At 45.4% G+C, this 12,680-nt stretch overlaps 1 long non-coding RNA gene across 2 annotated transcripts in view; it reads left to right on the top strand.

Moving 5' to 3' along the window:
• Positions 1–12,680, top strand: part of LOC149125668 (uncharacterized) — a 52,305-nt gene that overhangs the window by 13,330 nt on the left and 26,295 nt on the right. The window contains exons 1-2 of one of the 2 annotated variants that reach the window (XR_016237286.1): positions 3,236–3,363; positions 3,771–4,029. This is a non-coding gene — a long non-coding RNA (uncharacterized LOC149125668). Of the gene's footprint in view, positions 1–3,235; positions 3,364–3,770; positions 4,030–12,680 lie in introns of those variants that run through there. The other variant, XR_016237285.1, reaches the window with a different exon arrangement.

Here is a 12,680-nt window from a genome sequence, read left to right as displayed (position 1 = left end):
ACGTGGAAAATTGGTCAGTGAGGTAGAACTCCTGGGTCACCTGCCAGTAGTAGCTCTGCAGGCCCCAATAGCTTGGAAGTGACTGGCAGGTGTAAAAGATATGCATCAATGTGGATTTCAACTGTGAACTTCACAAGAAGAAGCATGTTCAAGCCACAGTGTCAGAGAAGCACAAATGCCCAGAGACCTGGGTCTGAGAAGCCGGAGGTGCCTCTTGGACGCCCCTAAACTCAGAAATCACAGGTAGGGCCAGAGAACTACTGCTTGCTTAAATTCCATACCTTACTCCCAGTCTGATAGGGTCTGGGAAATCGGGAACATGTGCTGCTTTTCCTAAAGCAAACAAGCACTGAAGTTTTCCCAAGGAGAGAAAAGAAAAGCAATGCAGTGTTCATAAAACACAGAGAAGACCCTCATTCTTTTCAGCACAGATTTGTGATGTAAACATTGTCATCTATTTGAAAAACAGGTGCTAACAGTGCTTTAAACTCACATTTGTCAAAATTCTCTCCTGCTTTCTACTAGGGTACAGTTTAAAAGGGCAATTAATGGTAATACACTTAATTGCCTTTGTATTTTTAATCTTCAGCCTACGGACTGTGGTGTTTATACAATGCTGAGGATCATAATGTTCTTGTGATGGGTCCAGAGAAAGAAAGAACATGCATACCTTTTTTTTTTTAAAAAAGATTTATTTATTTATTTGAAAGTCAGAGTTACACAGAGAGAGGAGAGGCAGAGAAAGAGAGAGAGAGGTCTTCCATCCGAGGGTTCACTCCCCAATTGGCGGCAACAGCTGGAGCTGCTCCAGGAGCCAGGAGCTTCTCCTGGGTCTCCCACGTGGGTGCAGGGGCCCAAGGACTTGGGCCATCTTCTACTGCTTTCCCAGGTCATAGCAGAGAGCTGGATCGGAAGACGAGCAGCCAGGACTTGAACTGGTGCCCATAAGGGATGCCATAAGCCACAGCGCCGGCCCCTGATACCTTTAAGTATCTTATATACCACGCACCTGGAAAACTTGGAAATCACCATTTGATTCCTTTTATCTTTCCTTTTCCTGGTTTAGTTTTTTTTTTTTTAAAGATTTATTTATTTGAAAGGCAGAGTTACAGAGAGAAAGGGTGAGACAGAGGGGGAGAGATTGATCTTCCATCTCTGGCAATTAATCTGGAATTCCATCTGGGTGGCAGGGGCCCAAGCACTCAGCCATCTTGTGCTACTTTCCTAGGTGCATTAGCAGAGAGCTGGGTCAGAAGTAGAGCATCTGGGACTTGACCTGATGCTCATATGGGATGCTTAAACCATGGTCACACAATGTCAGCCTGCCCCTGCCCCTGCCCCTCCCCCTCCCCTCCTGCCTCTGTGCTTTAGGTTTTTAAAAATACTTCTCCATAAAATACCTTCAGAATAATTTTAGGTAAAGCATGTCTTAATATCCTCATTTTCAGTTTAGAGAAATTGAGACACATGGTCAAGTGGAAAAGAAGTACAGAATTGGATCTGAACCCCATTCTTCTGAATTTAAGTCCAAAGTTTTTCCATCTCTCCCTTGTTCCCTACCTGTCCGTCTGTCCATCCATCCATCCATCCATCCGTCCATCTATGATCTTTAAATCATTCAACAAGAAAATCTGAGTGGATATTATAAGCCAGATATTATATAGGAGCTGTGACAGATAGTCATAGATCCTGCTACTGAGGAATTTACAATACACTAGGGATACCAACTGTGGAGGTGTAAGTCTGAATTAAGACATAAAGTGATGAGTACCGTGAGAGGAGTTTTGATGTAGGAGAGCTCACTTAGAGCTAGAAGATGGAGGAGTAAATGATAGAACAAGAGTGATTTACATGGAAGAAGGCTGTAGTATGGGAATTCTTTTGCAATTAGCTGTCTGGGGGGAATGGCCCAAAGGGAACATGAAATGAATCTTAAGGAAGCAAGTACAGAATACAAAGAAGGAGGGTGAATATATCTAAGAGGGATCATAAAGACTTCCAGTCAGTGAAATGACCTTTCTAAAAGAAAGTACACAGATCTTGAAGCTCTGAACCTCAGAGACAGAGTCTGAAAGGTGGCCAGTAACATTGAGGAGATACAGAAAAATGGTATTTCTGAACACAGGGAGCTCAATACTTGGAGCATCTCATAGGTACAGGTGGCTTCAAATCTTGATAGAGCTCCTTGCAGAACAGGTTAGGAGAGAATCGAAATCAATGCCTACTGTAGAGTTAGGACAGCTAAGAAAGTGAGAAACCTGAGCTTCTGGAAGTGGGTCTAGCTTAGGAGTGTGGGGGCAGCAGTTACCATGGGCAAAACAAATGAGTTTTAGAGACTGACACTGCCCAGGGATTCTCAGGATTTAAATGTGGCCTCCACATTTCATATGAGATATACATGTTATACAGTACTTTCTGACAAATGTATACTTTAATAAGGTTTGGGGATGGTTATTGACCCCAAAAGGCTGACATTTCCAATTGTGGTAAGAAAGTAAGGGACATACCAGTGAGGATTTATCCCATGAAACAAATTATCATAGGAATCAACCTAAAAATCATCCTGATTATGGTAGCATGAACATGTTACCTCAACAAAGTCCTGAATCAGAACAAGGTGTTCAGGAATCAGGAGAGATCAACCCTCGAAGGATAAAATGATAATAATTCCAATCAAGCAATTCAGCTAGGGATTTGTGTACAGGGAGAAAGTGTGGCTGGATTCAGACTTTCCTTCCTAGACTGGGAGAGCCTGGCCTATGGACGGAGGACACATTTCTTGAGCATCTCCGCCTAGCATTGCACCTAGAAGGTAGAGATGCTTACCTGGACCTACGAACACAACTGCAGCTGTCAGTGCCTCCCACAGCCATCACGTTTCTTCATAGGCACCATGGACAGTGGTGCCATTTAAGGGATATAGACATTAAGTACCTTAGGAATTCAGACTAGGGAAATCATGTCTGGCTAGGGACCATAGCAGAGGTGGGGGTGAATCAGAGCTGGTGAGATTTGCACAAAGAGAAACAGGGAGGATACTCCCCAACCCTTAAGCATTCACACAGGATAGCTGGGACTTGAGTGGCAGCCCTGGGAGCTGGAGCCAGAGAAGAGAGCTTTGGAAGTCAGAGCCAGAATGGCAGAATCTGCAGGGGTCTCAAAGGCCTTGACCTCCAAATAATGAAGATTTGAGCCTGGAGAAGAAAGGAAGGGGAGAAAACTGGTAAAAGCAAACCATGTCCAGGTCGAAGGTCATTAAGGCGTTAGTAGAAGCGAACACAGGAAGAGGGCTCTGGGGAGAGAGGTAAAAGGGAAACCAGCTTTCAGTGAGACAGAAGCTGATAGGGTTTACGTGGAAAGCAGGTGCGTCTTACTTTCAGGGCTAAAGGGAAAAAGGAAAGAAGCGTGTGTTAGAGGAAGCAACTGGCAAGGAAGAGAGGAAAGCAGATTGCCAGTGAGGCGCTGCCTGGTGGCTGGGGCTGGGCTCCTGGCGATGCCTCTCCACCAGCGGCCTCCATGGAATTCCCTCCCGGGGGCTGTGCCAATTAACCAAGCTCTAAGATAAGCTCTTCCCCCACCTTCTGACCTTGCCTCATTAGTGCTGCAAAGAGAAATTAATCCAGGAAAGTCTTGTGTTCTTTGTGGTAGCAAGTTCAGTTCTTCCAGGGCTAAAAGGACATGCATTTGAGAGAAGAAGCTGGGAACAGAGATCTCTAAAGCAAGAACTCTGAAGCAAGAAGTTGACATCCTTTGCTCTGTTCCTCTCCCAGGCCCTCATCCCACAGCCACAGCCAGCAGGGTTTGGGGTCGTCCTGGATGAACAGGAGATCGGTCTGCTTGGAGAAGTGACCAGGTGGTCAGTAAGCATTATTCCTAGGCACGATGCCAGTATTTGCATCTCCCGTACCATGGCTGTGGCAGTGTCCACCTCTGAGACTTGAGAAAGACCCTGGACTTGGTGATCCCAGCACAGGAAAGCTGAATTCGCTCATCACTGCATGGTTGAATGGAGGAGAAAGCGGCTTAAAGGTAGGTCAACCCAAAAGCCAGGGTAGGTGACAAGGCTTTCTTTCCACAGTGGCGGCAAAGGAGAGGAAGACAACATTCCTGGGTTGCAAGAAGTCACCGCTCTCGATTGCTAATGAGGTCGAAAATGCAACCAGTAACATTTAGTTGAACAATAACTACGGCACAGGTGCTGCTGAATGTTTGGCGTGCATGCACTCATTTGATACTTAACAGCTCTGTGAGTTGGGCACCCTCTTTACAACAATTTTGTCCCAGAGAGATCCATGAAGCAGTCTACTCAGACCACCGTGGCGCAGCCTGTCTGGGATCCAGTTGTTTCTCGCTGCGTTTGTGTGCACTGCAGGCATTTGATGGTTAGTTAAGCTTTGGCCTGTTTCCCCCGCATCAAGAGCACGGCATTGACCATGCCTCTACCTCCCTTCCTGTGGGCTTGGCAGGTTCTTCTGCCAACTAGAGACTGAGAAATGGAATTGCTGGTGAGGGTCAAGGTGAATGTAACAGGTTTTAATAGATACTTTAAATTGTTCTCCAAATAGACTTTTTTGAATTGATATACTCACCAATGGAGTACAAGGTGTAAATTTTTTGCTACTCCTCAGGAAATCCTGCTGTTAGCAATCTTCTTACATTTGGTGCCAATCTCCTATGTGAAAGATGGTGTCTTATTTTAGCTTGCTTTCCTCTGATTACTAGTGAGGCTGTGCGTCTGCTTGCATCTTTTAACACTGGTTGTTTGTCTTCCGTGAATTACCTCCCCATATCTTTATTTATTTGTACTAGGGGCTATTTGTCTTTGTCTCCTGGATTTATTAGGCTATTTACATATTCTGCATGTTTGTGGCTTGTTATATATGCTGCAAATATTCCCTCCCAGTCCTTAGTTGTTTTTAAAACATTTTTTTCCTATGGAGTCTTTTGCCATTTATAATTTGATATATTCAAATTTATGTATCTTTTCTTTTTTGCTTTTGTGTGCCTTTAGGTATTCTGCTGTATTTTGTGTATTTCTTATTATTTATTTGAAAGGCAGAAATAAGAGATACACAGAAAGAGAAAGAGAGAGATGGGGAGAGGGGAGGGGAGGGGTGGGGTGGGGGGAGGCACAGAGAAGAGGGGAGGCAGAGAGAGAGAGAGTCCATCTGCTGTACTGCTTTACTCCTCAATTGCTCACAACAGCCAGGGCTGGGTCAGGCCAAAGCCAGGAGCCAGGAACTCAATCTGCGTCTTCCACATGGGTGGTAGTACCCAAGTACTTGAGCTGTCCCCTGTTGTGTCCCAGGTCGAACACTATCAGGAAGCTGGAACTGGGAGCAGATCTGAGAATTGAGCCTGGGCACCTGGATATGGGATGCAAATGTTCCAAGCAGTGTCTCAACTGCTGTGCCACATGCCTGCCCCTTATTTTACACCTTTATGGTTTTGCCTTTGTGATAGGCTCTTTTAAACACCTGAAACATATCAGACACATATGGAAGGTCTTTTTTCCCCCTCTAGATAGAGAATACAGTGAAGAGAATGCTCATTATGGAACTGAGCCCAGAACATGAAAGTCAAGGGAAAGAGGCCATTATCGCACCAGGGCTGTGCTGGGAGGTGCTGGCCTTTCGCAAGAGCATTTCCTAGGGCAAGTGTCCCAGCACCCCAGACAGCTCACTGGAGTCAGACTTTTGATACTTTTTTTTTTTTTTTTTGCAAGTTTAATCCCGAGGGGGCTATTTTCCATAATATATTAGTACTCTGAGTTCTTAGTTGGGCATCTATAATTATCTTATGAGGAAAGGCCCTTTTGGTTGATGTGATAGGGAAAGGCTTGGTTAACAGTTATTATATGAGTTTCTTTATGAACAGTTCATTGGTAAGCATTTGTAAGCATGCCTCCAAAAGTTCATGAAAATGGAACTTAAGGGTTTTTTTTGGTGCAAATGTTTTGAAATTCATGTAAGTTTGTTCTCATAATGTACATTTTTTATGAACTTTGTGAAGACAAGATCCCTCAGGTATTGGTTAGCAGTTGCAAGTTTTCTTCAGATGGAAGTTTGCATTATATTGAAAAATCCAAGGGGTCATTTGGCTCAGAGCCAAGGTTTTCAATCTTGACTACATTTTGGAATAGGCAGGGAGCATTAAAAACCATGGGGAAAGGGCCAATGTTATGGCATAGTGGTTTAAGCCACTGCTTGCGACACTGGTGTCGTGTTAAGAGTACTGGTTCAAGTCCCAGCTGCTCACTTCTGATCCAGCTCTCTGCTAATGCACCTGGGGAGGCAGCAAAAGATGGCTCAAGTGTTTTGGTCCCTGCCACCTACCTGGGAGACCCGGATGGAGTTCCAGGATCCTGGCTTGGGCCTGGCCCAGTCCTAGCTGTTGCAGCCATTTGGGGCATGAAAGCAGATGGAAGGGCTCTGTCTTTCTCTGCCCCCTGTCTCTTCCCCCATCTCTCCATAATTCTGCCTTTCAAATAAATAAGTAAATAAGGTAGGTAGGTAGGTAGGTAGATAGATAGATAGATAAAAGCACACAGGTGACTCCAAGTCTCTCAGCTACAGAGATTGGATTTAATTGGTCCAGGGTGTGGTTTGAGCATGGGTCTTTTTCAAAAGCTCACCTGGTGAGCCTAATGTGCAACCCAGGTGGAGAGCCGCTGATTGGTTCAATGGATTCATTCAGTAGACAGGGAAACAAACACTTAAACGAGTGGCAAAGCGACGCTAGCCAGTCTGAGGAACAGCTGGGGTCAGACACAGGTGTTTGGAATGGTGGGCTCAGCACATGGTCAGGTTCGTGGGGTTCAACCAGGAGCACATATCTCAGGCACTGGCTTTCGCAGGTACCATCCCAGGGTACATGACAATTTTTGTGACAAAATGATAAGTTAATTATGGTACAATTTTTTTCTAAATCCATGCATACTTGTTTCATAGTACAGATTCTCCATGAGCTTTTTGAAGTACCCTTGTACATGGCCTTGAACTGATTGCTGGTTTTGAGGGTCCTCAGTTTCCCATCTGTAAAAGGGACCTAGTAGTACCTTTTATGTTCACTTTGGAGGGGTTCTGAAATACAACTAACACATGTGGCAGTGTTTCGAAAATGTACTTTGTACGAGTGGAAATGGGCAGGTGCTGGTTCCTAACACAGTGCTCCATTCATAAAAGGGGTTCAGGAAATGTTCATTGACAGTAGTTGATGGTGGAAACAAAAGGCAGTTGACCTCACTGAACAAACACACCTGGAATCCCTGATATCCTAGGCAAGCTGTCAGCATCACCTCCTTCAGGGATCCCTTGATTAAGGTTACCACATTTCCAACCTCAGGAGTTCACAGCATAAATTTCACATCATTAGTATTCACATGCATAGGCACGAATGCCTATGCAACTTTGTATGCTGTGTTCAGTAATCTCCAAGTTAATAAAAGTGGTGCAGCCTGTGAGATCACCCTGGCAGTGTCTTCCCCTGGGTTCTCCCCTGAGACGGAGGCCAACTGTCAGAGCCTAGGGCACTAGACGAATGCAGGGAGCTTTCTAGAAAAGTTGCAGTAAAGGAGTAGGCATCCGGGTCCTCACTGAGAAGCCTCCTTCCCCAAAGTGTCACGGAACAGCTATGCTGTACTGAAGAGGCTTTGCCCAAAGCCACTTGGGTCCTGCAGGCATCTAGAAAATGAACCTGCCCTGTGCCTGGGGAGCAGCCCACTTCTTAGCCATGGAAGGAGTCTTGTGAAGTTGGAAGGAGGCAGACGCCATCCCCCAATACTTTCCCTTCAACTGTAGCCCCCACTAATAGCCCCAGAGAGCCAGTCCCATTTGTAATGAATTCCTAATATTTGCGAAGTAGGTTCTGGGGATACAACAGCAAACACATAAATCCCACCCTTGTACTTGTGGAGAAGGAAGTTGCATGGAGGATACAAGTAAAGAGCAAATCTTAAGAAAAATACAACAATAGCATTTTGCAGTTTTACAAGGAAGTGACCAAGAGCCTGGGAAGAGATCGGTGAGCAGGAGTGGAAGAGCTTCTGGGTTAGTAGGGGTGATCAGGAGTGCAGGGTGGCTGGCAGAGAGGGCGAGGAGGAGCACAGCAGGAGAGCAGATGTGCAAGGGGATGAGGGCAGGGACCAGGGCACACCTGCCATGAAGAGGTGTGCTGCATCTCTTGTAAGGCTGTGGCCAGCTGCTCGGGCCATGTCCTCAACATCTAGCAGGTGTGAACCTGGTTTTGTGGGTACAAAAGTTTATACACTTTTGAAATATCTTCTTTAATAAAAGACAATTTAAAACATCTTAGATCTTTAAAAAAAAAAAAAAAGAAATAAAACTGATTTGGTCTCATGAATACCTGGCAAGCGTCTGTGAAAAATGTTATCCAAGTGGAGGGACCCCAAAGCTCGGGCTTCATTAACTTCATGGGAAAGCCACCTCGGGACTCGTTCAGAGCAGGTGCCAGCCCTCAGCCCTGGTACAGCTATCCTGGATGTCCCAGCCCAACATCAACAGGCAGGTGAAGCAGGCGGTAAGAGTTTTGAGGGGGCGGAGACAGTTGGGGAGGAACCTTGGAAAGAGTGGGGCAATGGTGTTAAGGTGTTATTGATATTTGCAAGGGAGTTGTGATAATAATGGCCTCTGAATCTCAGCTGCAGGAGTTACATAAGTTATCTATTTGTACGTGCTACGTAATACAATAACGTACAGTCTATGCAGGAGGAGGAAAATGATGGAGAGGTCAATGGAGTCGAGATCTTGTGGAAGTCCCAGAATTGCGCAGTGTATGGGGTGGGGGGGTGCCAGGGCACATTCTTTTTAGACAATGGTATGACGGGAGAGTGTGTCCATAGAATGTAGATGTTAGAAGGGGTTCGTTTTCTGGTGATGCTAAGGAGTAGGAAATAACTGTTTGTGGTCACTGGGGGTAGTGTACAGGAAACATCATTGGAATTGAATGGCTGGAGTGTGGGACGGCTCCACCATGTGGATGCTTCAGCCACAAATAATGATGCCAAGCGCTGGGGCAGAGGAAGATACTGAGCGCTTTTTTTTTTTTTTTAATCTTTAATTAAAGTGGAGAATTCCCCATTGTATGAGAAGCAGCTCTAGCTCTAGTTCTCATTTCCCCTGTTGCTTGAGGCGCTGGACAGAATCTACACAGCATCTGAATTCCTCTCCCGGTGGGAGATTCTGCTGCTGGTGTTAGAATCGTAAGCAGACGCTACTGCAGTTGTCTGGGGCTTGGCTGACTCTGTGATCAGTTACACTGTTATATCTGTACTTTTCCTTTCCTTGGGAATGAGTGCCTTTCAAATGATCATGAGCTCTATGCCAAGTGTGTCATTACAAAGGAGAAATAGAGTGACAATGAATATATTACACTTTTTTGCTTTGCAAAAGCCTTTCATATGTTACCTGATTCTCAGAACAAACCCCCAAACAGGTGAGACAATCCCCACAAAAGAGAGAAATAGAGAAATGAAGTAACTTCTGCAAATCACACAGCTTGTAGATGGCATAAATACCTGAGCTGACTTGAAACCACGTATTGTAATTCCCTATCCAGTGTTCTTTGAACAATTTCATGGCCACTTCCCTTTTGTGAGGATGTCACCAATTCAGCTGCATTTACCAAGTTGCTTTCCTAATGTTACAAACCAGTTGGTCTCAGAAGAAAGGAGCCAATGACAGGGTACCAGGCCTGGGGCTTCATACGTCTGGGATGATGGTTTCCTCCACTGGAATTTGCTTGCTGAGTGGGCCATGTGAGTACTAAAGATTATGAAGCTGCCCCCCAAAAATTTCATAGGCTGTTGGTGATCATTGTTAATGGGAGTGTACAGCAGTGTAGGGAACCTTTCATTTACCACTTCTGCCTATGAGGTTGTGTGCACAGGTGCAGATACATAGACAAACCGGCTGGCCCATGATACCAAATAATTTCTAAGTTCCCTTGCCACGGTGCCTCTGCACATAACCCCCATCATCTAGAACATCCTTCATGCCTTCACTGCACGTCTTCCTTAATTTTATGTCTTTGCTTAAATACTCAGCTCTTGGAGGCAAAGTTTTTATCTTCTAAACTCCCTTTCACCCCAGTACTTTCTTTCTTGCATTAGCAGGAGTTGTAAAACAATCATCTTTCTTCCTGTATTGTGAATACAATACCTTGACGTGGGAGTATACATGTATAACCGTACACTGGGACATAGAAGAACTTTGTTAACAGTCTGCAAGGAGGGCCTGTTCATCTGGCCTGCCTGCCTGCACACAGATCTTGATTTGGGGCATCCAGGAGAGATGCCCATGCAGTTCTGGTACTACTGAGAAATTCTAAGGTAAAGATGGCTGAATTGTAATGATAGTGATGGGAGGTAAAGTCAGAGTGAATGAGATAATTCCAGGGGGATTAGTAAGCGAAGCAGGATGAGGACTGAACCTCGGGCAAACATTTAAAGGGAGAAGATAAAAAGAATGTTGTACCAAAAGAAATTTGTCCCAAGTCAGCCTGTGTACGATAAAATAGCTACAAAGTAGCCTATGTGAGTAGTGAGCTACAACCTGGCTTGATGTGCATGCAGGTTGCAAGCGAACCCAAGAATACACTTTTTTTTTTTTTTAAATTTTTGACAGGCGGAGTTAGAGAGAGAGAGAGACAGAGAGAAAGGTCTTCCTTCCGTTGGTTCACCCAATGGATGGCCGCTACGGCCCGCGTGCACTGCGCCAATCGGAAGCCAGAAGCCAGGTGCTTTTCCTGGTCTCCCATGGGGTGCAGGGCCCAAGCACCTGGGCCATCCTCCACTGCACTCCCGGGCCACAGCAGAGAGCTGGACTGGAAGAGGGGCAACCGGGACAGAATCCGGCACCCCAACCGGGACTAGAACCCGGGTTTCCGGCACCACAGGCAGAGGATTAGCTAAGTGAGCCGTGGCTCCAGCCAAGAATACACTCCTATAACTAAGCAACTGTGCCTCAGCCAATCGGAGGACAAAAGCTACCAAAATGTGACCAAGAAAGGAACCACCAATGGCAGGTAATCAGGTTATTTCTGTATGTCACTACCTTTTCTTTGGCTACCAATAGAACCACCTTTAATTTGGAATGTTGACTGGTTCTAGAACCTTTGTCTTGCTCTTGTAAATGTTAAATTGAGCTACTGTCAGTTCTGTTTTGTTTTGAACAAGCGGAACCTCTGAGAAGAGTTAACTGGGATGTAGGAGAGTCAGGAGACTGTGGTTGGGAAGTGGTGACTAATGTGATTAACTGTTCCTCATTGCCTGGGACTGAAGGGGTTTCCGGGGTGTGGGACTTGGAGTGCTAAACCCAGGGAAGTTCTGGGTGGACCAGAATAAGTCGGTCATTCTATGTGAGGAAAACAAGAAAGCCCAACCTAAAAGCCAAACTCCAGATCTGAAAAGATTGTGAGGGAAGAGGTAGCAGCAGGAAGTAAAGCAGTATTGGGTTCATGGAGAAACGGAGTGGGAGGTACAGAGTGCTCAGTTAGCCCCTGTGCTCCACACACACAGCCTCGCCCACTTCAGTGTCCTGCTGAGTGGTGCCTGTTACAGCGGATGAATCTGCACTCACACATCATTACCACCACGTCTGGTTCAGTTCAGATTTACTCCTGATACTGTTGTACATTGGATGGGTTTTGAAAAATGAATAATGGCATGTGTTTACCATTACAGTATTACCTGGAGTAGTTTTACTGCCCCCAACATCCTCTGTGCTTTGCCTCTTCATCCCGCCCTCCCGCAACTCTTCCCAACTGCTGATGGTTTTACTGTCTCCATAGAGTTGCCTTTTCCAGTGTCATACAATTTGGATCATGTAGGATATCACCTTTTCAGATTCATGTCTTTTTTTTTCTTTAAAGATTTATTTTATGTATTTAACAGATGGAGAGAGAGAGAGAGAGAGAGAGAGAGAGAGAGAGACGTCTTCCATCCACTGGTTCACTCCCCAGATGGCTGAAATGGCCAGAGTTGAGCCAATCCAAAGCCAGGAGCCAGAAGCTTCTTCCAGGTCTCCCATGTGAGGTGCAGGGACCTAAAGACTTGGGCCATTTTCTACTGCTTTCCCAGGGCATCAGCAGGGAGCTGGATTAGAAGTGGAGCAGCCAGGACTCAAACCGGTGCCTATATGGGATGCCAGCGCTGCAGTTTGGGGCTTTAACCAGCTGCACCACAGCGCTGGGCCCTCCTGCCTTTTTTTAAGAGCAAGAAAAACATAACCAGATACTCCATCAACTCTTTGTTCATATTTGACCATGGAACTGAGTCATGTGGACACCGTAAACAAGCCCACCGGGGGTTGGGCATTTGTATTATATAACTGCAATTTGGGTGATGATGATGATGATGACGATTGGCCTCTTCCATGTCTGTTTTAAATGATATCTGTGAAGACTGCTTTTAAGATGTTCTTCGTTTTCTTTAAACCTGGAAGAAACCTTTTCCCAGCTTATTCTGCCTATTCTCTGCAGACAGCTGTGCAACACTGTATGGTTTTGTTATAGTAACTGTGCAGATGAAGTTGAACACAGCACTCAGGCAATGGGAAACCAGCCCTTGGTGTCTGGTGGCTGTGGTTCTTTTTTTTTTTTTTAAGATTTATTTAGTCATTTGAAAATCAGAGTTATACAGAGAGAGGAGAGGCAGAAAGAGA

Source organism: Oryctolagus cuniculus, chromosome 7 (genome assembly GCF_051225735.1).
Source record: "Oryctolagus cuniculus isolate XC-2025 breed Fujian yellow rabbit chromosome 7, ASM5122573v1, whole genome shotgun sequence".
In the NCBI taxonomy this organism is placed as follows: Eukaryota; Metazoa; Chordata; class Mammalia; order Lagomorpha; family Leporidae; genus Oryctolagus; species Oryctolagus cuniculus.
The sequence above is the reverse complement of the archived record's forward strand: the minus strand, read 5'-3'. Positions and strand labels throughout refer to the sequence as shown.